We start from the raw sequence: 12,612 nt of genomic DNA, 5'->3' as shown, positions 1-12,612 counted from the left end.
GGTTATAACTTTCTAATATACCATTAATTGGTTGCAAATAGTTAAGTATATTGGATATATTATGTTAAAGGACTAAGAATCAAAAATAAATGGAAACTGAAAACAAACATCAAGAATCATGATTAACACAATATAAAATCACTGAATGAAACAGAACACCAGCCTTCAATCTGGTGTATTCCACTCAAATCTCACTGAATACTTTGGACCGCAACATCTCCAAAATTAGGGAGAGTGATTTACATAGGATAAGTTCCAACACACACACACACACACACACCTCCTTTTACTATCTGTTGTAAATTGGAGCAATTGGAGGAAAGGAAACTTGTCACCTAGCTTTCATGACACTGGTAGGCAGAAATTCAGCCGGGGAAGTTCTTCGTCCTCAACCCATCACAATGCTGTAAAAGAAATGCCTGCAATTGCCTCACTTCTGCTTGCCATGCCAAAGGGAAAATCTTTAAAAAATAATAGTAAGGCATAAGGTAAATATCAGTTTATCATAGCCTTGCTATAGATCCAAGACAAATGACAAAAGTTGCAAACTACTCTGTGGAAAGTGTTACTCTCAGCTTTACCCCTCCCGTTTCTTGTTGGCCGCTCCACCGAACTACGTCTACTTCATGGTATCTTTCTTACAACCAGATACTACTGTAGTTGATGAGAGAGATATAAGGAGGAGGACTGCTTTAAAGAGAAATCTGTATCCTTTGCCACATATTAGGTGGACTTTGAGGGATTCTCAACAACAACAACAAAACCCTTCACTGGGGAATCATGGAAGAAAATTATGAGAATAGATCCTCATATTCTTGATTACATTATTAGATACCTGCCATGAACATATTGCCATACCTATGGAGGAAAGACTATCCATTGCAGTCTTTGTTTCATGCCCTTTATACGCTTAAGTTGCCCCAAAACTTGGGCACCCAAGTTGGCGTGGAGCTGGAAAGAACCTAGTTCCTGAATTTGAGAGAGAAACACCCAATATCTTTGCAAAGTGGCTTTTTTGCTCCCCAACAATACAAATCACAAGTGTTTCAGGCAAAGCAAAAAAGCTTTATTAAGTGGGGGTCAAGCCTTTATATAAGGTACAGTCTATACATTCGATATATGATAGGCGTATCAGAAAGCGACAAATCAAACAATAAAAGTCATTGATGTGCAATAAAGGCTTTTTGTTAGACATGAGATCTTTAGATAAAATATGTTACATCTCCTCTTTTCCCATCCAGGTTTGTTTCTTTCATAACATGTATAGTTTTTGATCAAGGACTTCAGAATACAGTCCTATTGCTTGATTGCTCTCATCACTGTCCCTGAAAAGGCTACTTTTTGCACATCAAAGGAAATGGTTTTGGCTCAAAGGAAAAACATGGTTTTTCAAAAGGAGGCCTAGACACCATGCTAAAATGCTAGTAACACCTTTATTTAGCTGCTAGTAATAAACCCTAAAATCCTACGTAGCAAATACAACAACTTCATCATAGTTACTAGTGAACCTGATAATGAGGCAAGCATAGATTCTCCCATCACCATTCAGTCAAGAGATTTCTTGCTTCACTATTTTCCTTAATTGCTGAACAGAGAACTAGGTTATTTTTATTTATTTGATTTGAATTTATTAGCTGCCCAACTCCAAAGGATTTCTGACAGGCATTATCTAAAAGCGTCATTACTTACCTACTTACCTGAATTAAACAACCACCAGAGGGCTCTGCTACTACTAAAGCAGGGGACCGCCTGTTCCCTATCGGCTCAACCTCTGTTCTTTCCAACCAGGATATCAGGGGGCTGAGCTTCCTAGATCAGCCTGGCTCTTTGCCACCATGGGGTACTCGCGGCAACCTGGGAACAATGGCTACTTCCGCTGCGAAACTCTGCACCCGAAAGAGAGTATTTATTTATTTATTTATTCATTCATTCTCTAAGGACCCGACCGGAGTGAGAACTCTGACCTCACCTCCTGCCGCAAATACTACAGCTATGAACCCTTCAACAACCAGCAATCAATCAACCAACCAGAGCCACTGGGTAATTGGAAACGGTCTGAGCTCAACCGCTGGAAGCAAGCGGAGCTTTCGAAAGGCTCGGTTTTAGTCTGGATGCTAGAGCCCGCTCAGAGATGCTGATTTTAGAAGGACAGAGAGGCTTTCACTCCCGCACTCAAGGGACCCGGCTAGACTGAAGAGCAGACACATCGCGCACACACACACATATGTATTTATCTGCATTTTGTGAAGAGAGAAACCAATTAGCAAACATTCATTTCTTATACGATTTGCCCTCATAAACTATATTTCAAAATGGATTTGTTTTATTTGTGGCTTCCAAATACCAACCCCAGAGATGCAGGTGGAGGTGAGGGGACTAGTCATATGTGTCAGTGTTAACTGTACCAACTACACTATAAAGGGCTGCAGATCAACTGGAGAGGGAGAATCCAAAGTCCCTTTAGATCTGACAATTGCATTTCAGATGAGAACATTACACCCTTTTCCCCGACTGAGAGTTTGAAGGCTACCTGATAGGATTGCTGTCTTTATAGCAGGCAAACATTCAGTGGATCTCCCTCTTTAAGACCTGTCTCTTTCCAAGGAATGGAGGGCTGGGGGCAGAAATTCTAAATGACTTTCTGGATACCGTGTGGTTCTTAAATACATTAAGAGTTCGGGCAAGGAGGAGCCAGAAGAATGAGGACATTTTTAGCAGGTACAGCTTGGGGGGCGGGGGCTTTAACTGAAAAAAAAAGGAAGAGAAGGGATATTGACACCTGTGTCAGAAAGTAGAGTGGGAAAATGCACACGCAAGCTCCTTCACCTTTAAAGTTTATCACGTAACTCTGAGCTTGGCTGTTTTCTTGCAAACGCTTCGTTACCCGGCTAGGTGACATCTTCAGTGCTAGTATGGAATGGGGTTTGTTCTCCATTTATATACAGTGGCCTGCCCTGCCAGTGTTGGGGGGTTTATTTTATTTTTTCCCTCTGGTAGTTCCTTGATTAGGGTATTGTTTACTGCTTGATTGTATGTCTGGCGATAATCTTGGTGTTAATCTCTGCTTATCTGGGTGATGATTGCTGGTGAGATGTTCTGGTCTTTTGTTGTCCTTTTTACTGTCTCTTTTGAATAGTGTGTAGATGTTGTTTCTCTCTATGTGCCTGAGCTACACATATTCGCTGCTATTATCATGCAAGCCACATAGGCTGAAGGTGCAAGGACTCTGCCCCTTGTCGCTGGACACTGCTCAGGCCTTCCTTGCCTTGGAATTCACCCAATATGACCAGTGCTTGTTGATCCAGAAACTGTGACCTACAGCAGGGTTCCTCAACCTCAGCAACTTTAAGATGGGTGGACTTCAACTCCCAGAATTCCACAGCCAGCGTGGCTGGCTGTGGAATTCTGGGAGTTGAAGTCCACCCATCTTAAAGTTGCTGAGGTTGAGGAACCCTGACCTACAGAACAGTGGCTGCTGGTTCTGATGGAGTTATTCACTACAGAGTATCTTGCATATCGAGGAAAAGCTTCTAATTCAGAGTGCTGTTTCCAGAAGAAGAAAACCTCTTCTTCATATAAATTACTCACGGGGGATGAGAGACTACAAAAAAGATAAACATAGTTTGTCAAGCGAGAAATCCAATCCTACCTATCATAATAATATCCCATCACACATGTTTAATTTCTAAGAAAAAGCCATGGAACTATCATGAAGAACTATCATGGCTCAGGGGTAGGGACATATATTGAAAATAAAGTTTAAAAACAGAATACCTCTAGGGCACATGGTCCACTCAAGACTCTTTTTTTAGTATTTTTGATTTGATAGACCAGTTGAGGGAAGGGGCGACCATCATTGCAATTATTGATGCAGCTGGAGAGTATGTCATCTCTAGAGATGTCATTACAGTATGCAAGTGATGAAGATTACAACTTTTGTGACTTTGATGTCATTTGCACAGTGATACCATTACAATTTTTTCATATGTCATTTCTGTCATGTTATGTTTGCATAATAACCCCACGATGTAAAATGTCAAAAATACAACAGGAATTTTGTCTCTTGTATCCAAAGCTCATTGCATTGAGGTCCACCAAACTGAGATTTCACTGCACTAGAACTGAACTTCTATAAAAATAATTTTTCAGTTTTCTTTTAACCATCAGCAAGCAGAAAAAGGGTTTCTGTTAAACATTTGAACCTACACTGGTGTGTTAAGAGTTTTATTGTTTGTTTATTTATTCAGCAAATTTATTTGGTTGTCCATCTTAACCAAATAAATCTGGTTCTCCAAAAACTACTAACAGATATATAGGTGTAGACTGTTGCAGTTTTGATAATTTTTAATTTGTTTTTCATTTAGGTATATAAACTAAGTTGTTTTTCCATCCACCCTCTGTCTGAGAATGTTCATTATCCAGGCCTGATTTGTGATCTAGAGCAGCATAAGAACATGAAGCAGCTAGCTTTGACCTACAGGGCCAGGAGACATCTCTCCAGGTGGTTGATGGAGGTAGGTCTCAAATATTCAACTGAAGATCTCCAGTAAGGTAGTGCACACCTCAAAAATAATTTGGAGGAAGTGTAAAGATCTCCCACAAGTGAACAAAGAAACTCTTAATTAAAAAAAAATGGGGCTGCATTAAAAGTTACATTAATTTTAATGAGTAGATGAGTAGAGCAGATGAGTAGATAATGAAAAAAGTGCCTTTTTTCAGACTCAAGTTGAAGTCCAAAGAAAGTTTGAATGCTTCAGGGAAGAGCAAAGAGATGCCCCGGTAGTTATTTACTTCAGTGGAATGTAACTGAGGAGTTGCTTTGGGCATTTCCATCTAAGGAAGCTGGGGCAGAAACTTCCTCATTCTTGCTGGTTTTGTGCTATTCTCACCTCTAAATTTTTAGGTGCTTTCACCTGTGAGATATCAATTGGACTCTCTGTAACAGCCTACTGTTCACTTCTAGAGTGTTGTGTTGGAATCTCTGGTCAAAAGTAACTCAGGCGCAGGTCTGTATTTGTATCTTCATTCATCTCAGTGAATGACTCACAAGATACAGTAGCTAATAGATTCTGCTTTCTGAGAAAACATCTTTCACCTGGATCTAATTGATGGACCATGTAATTTGAGCTAAATAAAAAGCAAAGCAGATTTTGCAGTTTTGCAATCTGACCACCCATGCTTTATAGAACCATTTTTCAGTTTGTTAACTGGGAAGAAGGAAATTGCTTAAGAATGGGAATGTCACCAATTCAGCTGCATGTTTTCTGCTTGTGTAATTGCTTGTAGCTAATGCATCTTCCTGTCTCTGCAGTAATACATGAGAATATGGAGGAAGAGAACTCAGCAGGGAGATTCCAGAGTGACAGAACCTGCAACTGGAGCTTCCCAAAGTCCTGAAGGTGTAAATTATATTGGTGAGGTCCCATCTGGGAGCTCCCTGTTCCACACTCCTATATCACCACCACTTCCAGCAACCAACCCCAACATTTGTGACAATACATTCAGCCGTAGGTATGCCTTGGTGAAATACCAAAAGATCTAGAGGAAAGCCCTATGAGCATGACTAGTGTGGGAAGAGCTTCTTTCAGCAGTCAGACCTGGCCATCCACTAGAGGACTCAAACCATAGAGTGGTCATACTAGTGTCCTGACTATGGCAAGAGTTTCAGTGTCAGCTCCACTCTCTTGATTCACCAGTGAATCCATGACCCAGGACATGAAAAGCTCAGCCATTGAGTTTGAATGTGGGAAGTGCTTTAATGATCCGGCAGCCCTGGAGCAACATCGCAAAAGTCAACCAACTGCAGAGACAGGAAGATGCATTAGCCACAAGAAATTACACAAGCAGAAGACAACCATGATTGTGTGGGGAAAGTTTTGCTTGGAGATCTCACCTGGAGACAAACCATATATAGCTTCCAAGTGTGCCAGTTGTGGCAAGTGGGTATATCTGTAACACACATAACACCTTCCCACCATCTCAAGCATCAGGGGACTCAAATGCCTTTGGAGAATGAAGATGAGGAGGTGAGTGAAGAGAAGATAGAAAAGGTTGCCTATTAAAAGAAAACTCAAACAACTACTACCTTAAAGAATGGAAACCACTGATGGACTATTTGCAAAATGCAGGTGGGGTGAAGCTTACACGGGGATTTGAAGATTAGATTATAAATGTAATGGGATACATTTAGACAAAGAATTATTCCTATTTAATGTATTAAAAACTAGCACATGATTTCTTATGATTTCTTATGATTTCTTATTATTAGCCTTATTATTTCTAAGACCAGAGATAGTTTGGAAGTTATCTATTTTTCATATCTTTTCTTCTTTTACTTTACTTCACTTTTTCTTTTCTTTTTCTTTATATTTTGTATTTCAAATTTTCCTTTTCATTTCTAACTTTTAAATATGTATCTTTAAAATCTCAATAAAATATTACAAACTGAGAAGATAGAAAAGGAACAGCCTCTCCACCACTGCAGGCTGTCTGGGAAGGATTCAGCCAGAGCACTAACCTACTCAGACACCAGTGTGTCCACCCTGGAGTGGAACACTATCAAAACTTGGAATGTGGGAGGTGGTTTAGTGTGGCTTCACCCTCTCCAAGCACCAGCACACCCATAGCAAGGACAGGACTTATTCTCGCCCAGTCTCTGCCTGAGGCTTTGGGACTCAGCCTTTCCTGCAAAAGGTCAGCTCAATCCCACTGGCAGGAAGCAATATCTGTGCCCTGATTGTGACCAAAGCTTTGGCTGGAGTTCCCACTTAGAAAGACATCACTGAATCCATGCAGGCAAGAAACCCTTTGAGTATGGAAACTATGGCCAGAGCTTCACTGCAGGCACCTACTTGGAAAAGGCCCAGAAGATCCATATGGGAGCTCATCCTCATGGTTGCAAGGAGGGTGGGAAGATCTTTGTCTTGAGTACTTCATTGGCTGCCCACCACTATCTCCATAGTTCCAAGGCCAATCCTCATAAGTGTCTTGGAAAGGAAAAGGGCTTAGCACTGCAACTGTGCTGGAGCACCCCCAGTGGCTGCATTGCGGCAGGAAGCCCCATCAGGGTGAAGTTTGTGGGAGGGAATTTGCCAGGAGCTCTCACTTTGACCACCGTCAATCTCATACATTGCAGAGAAGCTTTTCCCTTGTGCCTACTGTAGTAAAAAGTTTGGTCACAGCTCCCACCACAACCAACACAAATGAGCTCATGTTGAGGGCCAAAAACAGCCCCAGAACACCCCAGAGGAGGGTGATAATAACTGTACACAACTGCGGGGAGGTAAATGGAAGAGAGTGGAGGCCTCCACAGGAGCAGCAGGCCAGATAGTCCAGATCCAGCCACCCTTTTCCACAGGCAGCCAAATTGCCTGGCGATGCTTGGAGGACTGAGGGGGAACAGCCTGGGACAGGAGGCCAAAAGTGTGACATACCCTGCCAAAAACTGGACCCAGTCCCCTCCTCAACTTTCCTCTATGATTTTCCCTTGATTGGCAAGGTGTAGATCTCATTCCCTTCCCGAAATGCCTAATCCAAAGCACAAGGACAAAAAAATGACAGAACATGGATCAGGATGTCACAGTACAAATCCTGCCGTTTTCTACTTGCATTCTGACATCATGTGGTTGTTTTAGTCATTTGCCACCCCTGCTGACTCCCACACCCACCCACCTCTGTTCTCTAGTTGTCCTGTCCCCTTTTTGGAAATGTCTGGTTTCCTCTCTTCTTTGCTCGTAGCTGGAAACTGTACCTTGAGAGAGGGATAACATCTCCTACAGAAGTCTCATGATCTCTGAAATGGTTTTGCTACTGCAGCTACAAAATGAGAGCTGTTCCCTGGCATCAGAACACTTTCCTTCTAGAACAGAACTCCAGGGCTTGAAGTTGCTTGAGGAGAGAGAGTTGCGCTCCAACACCAGAATGCATGCTTAGGAGTACTGCAAGAGCTACATGTGGGCAGGGAAGGAAGCAAATCATCTGGGGGCTGAAACAGCTGATGGAAGAAGGGGGTGGACAGATGGGAGCCACAAGGTTGGAGAGCTGAAAATTGGCTGGTTAACCACACTTAACCAGAATGTGGTTTGTTTGGTGGAGGTAGTTTAGCACCTTGTGTGACTCCAACCAGCGTGGTTTGTAAATCGTTTGTAAAATACAGCTTAATGCAGAGGTTTTTAACCTTCTTGTTCCCTGGATCCCTTTGAGAGTCTGATGAAACCTACAGACCCCTTCTCAGAAAAATGTATCTAAATTCATAAATAGGTATATAGATTGTATTACAAAGAAAGCCAATTATGTCAAATAGTAATATATGTGAAAATAACGTTGCAGTTTTTTTTCATGGACCTCCTGAAATCTATCCACAGACCCCCAAAGTTAAGAACCCTTGGATTAATGTGATGTATGAATTAACTGGGGTTAATTCAGTAAATTATAGCCTGTTATGTGACTATAATCACAGTTTCATATGGGAAATATTGTGATGGGGGCCACATCAGACTTAATGCTGTTATAGAATACCAAATTTGAAAGAAACTACAAATTAATTCAGCCATTGTGGTCTGCAAATCATGGATTATGTCTGTACTGTAGTTTATAAACTATGGTTTATAGATTGTATTGCAGCTTAGTATATGTGAGCCCAGCCACTCACAAAAAGCCTTGAAGATGTATGAGAGCAGAAAGGAAAAAGAGAACTAGAACCATGGGGTTAGAAGGCTCAGCTCAATCCTAGTTTACAGCCAGCCCAATTCCCCTCTCCTTTGCTACTTACAGTTCCCACTAGAAAAAAGATAACTGAAGATCCTGCATTGAGGCAGGCAAAAGTGATCAATCCAGTGAATGCTGAGATCTCCTCGGTTGCTCCACCACACAGAGCAGTAAGGTCAGCTGATATTATGGCCACCATACAGAACTGAGGCTGAGTGAACTCCACCCAACAAGCTGTATCCTCCAGAGCCTACATCCTGGTCCTTGGAACAAGAATCCACAAATCAAAGGAAGAGGATTCTCCTTCAAAGGACATTATGAGGTGAAATCACAGGGAGGCATTCCAGAAGAGGCATCTTGCAGCTTCTGTAGAGTGTTCCACGCAATACTGATCAATCATGAACTAAACCTTTATAACAAATGGAACATCCCCAGAATGAACGTGGACTGGTTTTATTGTTTTCCTGAGATAGCCAGACACGGAATGACTCCTGCATACAGATATATGTGTAATCATTCTGTATCCGTAAGTAATAACCAAAAACCAGACGAAGCAGCACGTTTGTCCTGCAGGGCTATTGGAGCGGTCTGGCGCAAAATGAGGCATCACAAAAAGCTCTGCTTCTAATTCAGGAGCAAATTTCTATTCTTCCTGATGTCAGTAAATTCTTCAGGGAAAGTGAACTAGAGTATTCTGGATATTGTAATCACGGGAAGAAAATCAGCATCATGGCCTTGAATCACTCTTGATTACCAGAGCTGCGTGTTTTCTGCTAAAGTGCCATTTGTTTTGTTCGACTGTAGAATGCTGAATCCTGGGCAACCTTTTATTTTAAAGCAGCTAAAAATCTAGTCCATACAATGGGATTGGCATGAAATCTTAGAAAAGTCAGAAGATTTCTCTACAAGTGGCAGAAGAAACATTACATGGAAGCCAAAACAGCATCAAGTTGAAGACACCATTACTCAGTTATAACAAAATTAATTTTTTCCTTTAAATAAATCTGCATAAACTGATTTACATATGAGAATAGTCTTAAAGGCACACTTTTCTTTTTTAGGGAATTCTTTAGATTGCATCAGGTATCCTTTTAGAAGAGTTATTCCTCTTCTGCAGCATGATGCTTGGCACAATTTTGTTCTAAAATTTTAGTTTTGATCTACTGACTGATTTGCCAGAACACTTTTTGAGTAGAGGCGTGCAACATTCATTCAGTCCCCAAATGATCTGAGTTCAAAATAGGCTGTCCAGACTGCAGAGGAAGTGTTCTGAAACATTTCAAATTCAACATTTTGCGCACCTCTAATTTTGATATAAATAAATTCCAATTTAAAATGGAGGCTGCAGGTCTATGGTGCCTAGAAGGGTGTTCTAGCATTCGCCCAGATTCCTCTGAGATTGGAGGAAGGGCACTCACCTCTACAATGGAAACCCAACTTCAAAAAGGGCTCCCTCCCAGGGCCCTGCTGACATCCAAGGACTGGTGTTTCCCAGGTGGGCCACCTGTCATCAGAAAAGTGAACAGAGGCTCCAGTTGTAATAGCTTGCAAAAAAGCTAAGGAGGACGTTGTAGCAGTCATTTCAGTCCTGCTGGTGGGACTTGGATATTGCAAACAGACACACACACACACCCCAGTCACCTCTCAAATTCTCTGCCCCTCCCCTAGCAGCAAATTGTGATCAGCTGAAAGTTGCACCCCTTAACAGGCCAACTTGCACCATTTACAAAGCTCCAATCTTTTCAGGATGAATGTGGGTGATGGAGACATAGACTCATTTTTAAAGTATAATCTTCTGTTTTTTTTAAAGATAGAGCATACACACTTCCTACCAGGTGCCTTTTTTTTTAAACTTTTCTGTCTCCTTCCTTGGTTCCTATCTTTTTTTAGTTCTCTGTTCCTGGTATTAAAAGCCTGAATCAGGGAAGCAGAATAGATTTAAATGCACACAGTGTGCTTGAGCTATAGGACTAGTTTTGATTGCAAACTCTCTGGCTGTCTAGAATGGAAATTTTCAAATTATTTCCTCCTTTTAGGATTCAGTACACATCACTCCACTATGACCTGTCACTTCTCATTCGAGTTTTTAAATGGCAAGTTTCCAAGTCTATTAACAAAGGATTAGCAACTGGTATCAGTTTTTCACACAAATGCTTCCTTGCTTGTATGTGTCTAAGAATAATTCCTCCTTGGCATCCATCAGCTCATGAGAGAAAGAAAACACATACAATATATGACCCAGGAAACTATAGCATTAAAGGAAAGGGAGGAATACAATTTATTGACTTCTGCATTTTTATGTATTTACCAACTCAGAATCATGTGGGAAGTGCTTCATACAGGGCAGCATTTTTGTGAGAACCTAACAAAAGTCCTGTTTTTTCTGTTGGCTTTTGGCCCAAGCAAAACACACCATATTTAGCTTCATGGGCAGATTTAGGACTGAATAAATAACCATACGATCTTCTCTGAACATCCATTTTGCAATGCTAGGTATTGGAAACTGATTGTGCATTCTCTCTCAAGTATCCTGCTTCCAGTTCACCTGCCTTATTTGCTGTAACTAAGTATTTCTGATATTCTGCCGGTTTTCTCTTTAGCCCTACTTATTTTATAAGCATACTTTCAATACTATTCCCCTTGAAAAATGCAAGAAGAATTTTCACAATGCTGTTTTATCTGGAACCTCAAATCAGGGGATTTTCCCACCTTTCTGCTCATGATCTTTCAGAAAGTACTTCCTTGAAGTCCTATTTCAAATTCTTGTGACCTGCAAAGTAACTGTCTTATTTGAACTTTTTCTAGGATTGTTCTTTTATTTCCAAAGGTTTGGTCACTCAGGCGTAGCATCTTGACACACACACACAAACACACACAGATCATCCATGGAATAGTTTAAAACAGCAGCCCAAATAAAGGTCAGAGTGCAACCTCCAATAGTGTATCACTTTTTCCTACACATGGATGCAGGTGACTTTCCTGAAGGAGCCAGCATTTCAGTGGGGACAGCCCCAAGCAACATCACTATTCTTTCCAGGAGCTGAGACAGCCGTATCCCAACAAATTGGGAGGGCTGGGGAAGGCTGCTTGATTGTGGCCCCAGCTCAAGCTTCTTTCACAACTTGATCTGATCCTCTCTGTTAGTACATGTGTTGATTTTTAATATGGCTCTTACAGACATCGGTCGTTCAAGATGTTTGTATATTTCTACTTTGTTTGGAAGATTGTAACCATCCCAGTTATCGAATGGAAAGGCAGGGCACAGAGATTATGTTTTGTAAGGAAAAAGTATTCAGGAACTTGACCATCCTTGGCATCTAAGTCACCATTTTTCTTTCCTTGAAAAGAAAATCAACCAATAAACAGGCTGTAACTGCTGTAATCCAGAATTTTAGCGTCTAACTTGCTGTGGTTCCTAACCTACCAATCAATAGGGTAAGGTAGTCTTCCTCAACCTGGTGGAGACTTCTAGGATAGCAGTCCCAGCCTACCTGGAGAGTGCCAGGCTGGGGAAGTGGCAGAAGGATAGATGAAGACTCATTTGGTTATGAAGCTTTCAGAGGATGCTCCAGTCAACCCCCTCAGCATAATTCAGAGTTCCCTTAAGAAATTGGTTCCTTTACGAAATGTATAGGGAGAGCTGGATTTTAAAATTTAATACTCTTTCCGCCATCCAGAGAGATTTAAGCAACACCACCTTTTTTAACACACACTAACCACAGAAGGTGTAGCTTAACCATAACAGACACCAAAGAGCTCTGAAGTTGAAGGAAGCAGGTTAGCTTTGAAAACCTCTAGTATCTCCCTTAAAATCCTAAAAACTGCCTGGGAACAGAATGTGGGTTAGCAAATAAGCTCAGCAGGGTCTGGACTTTGTAAATTAAATTCACTTTCCACCCTGTTGTC

General features: G+C 41.3%; 1 long non-coding RNA gene across 1 annotated transcript; it reads left to right on the top strand.

Annotated features, from left to right (window-relative positions):
* Nucleotides 1-1,767: 1,767 nt before the first annotated feature.
* Nucleotides 1,768-6,218, top strand: LOC148216775 (uncharacterized). The gene is made up of 3 exons (XR_015795032.1): nucleotides 1,768-2,226; nucleotides 4,365-4,514; nucleotides 5,312-6,218. It is a non-coding gene; the product is annotated as an uncharacterized LOC148216775 (long non-coding RNA).
* The last annotated feature ends 6,394 nt before the right edge of the window (nucleotides 6,219-12,612 follow it).

Source organism: Python bivittatus, unplaced genomic scaffold (assembly GCF_059951505.1).
Source record: "Python bivittatus isolate LINGU-HERP-01145 unplaced genomic scaffold, Pbiv_v1 ctg000080_np1212, whole genome shotgun sequence".
NCBI classification, from domain to species: Eukaryota; Metazoa; Chordata; class Lepidosauria; order Squamata; family Pythonidae; genus Python; species Python bivittatus.
This window is presented reverse-complemented; position numbering and strand designations above follow the sequence as displayed.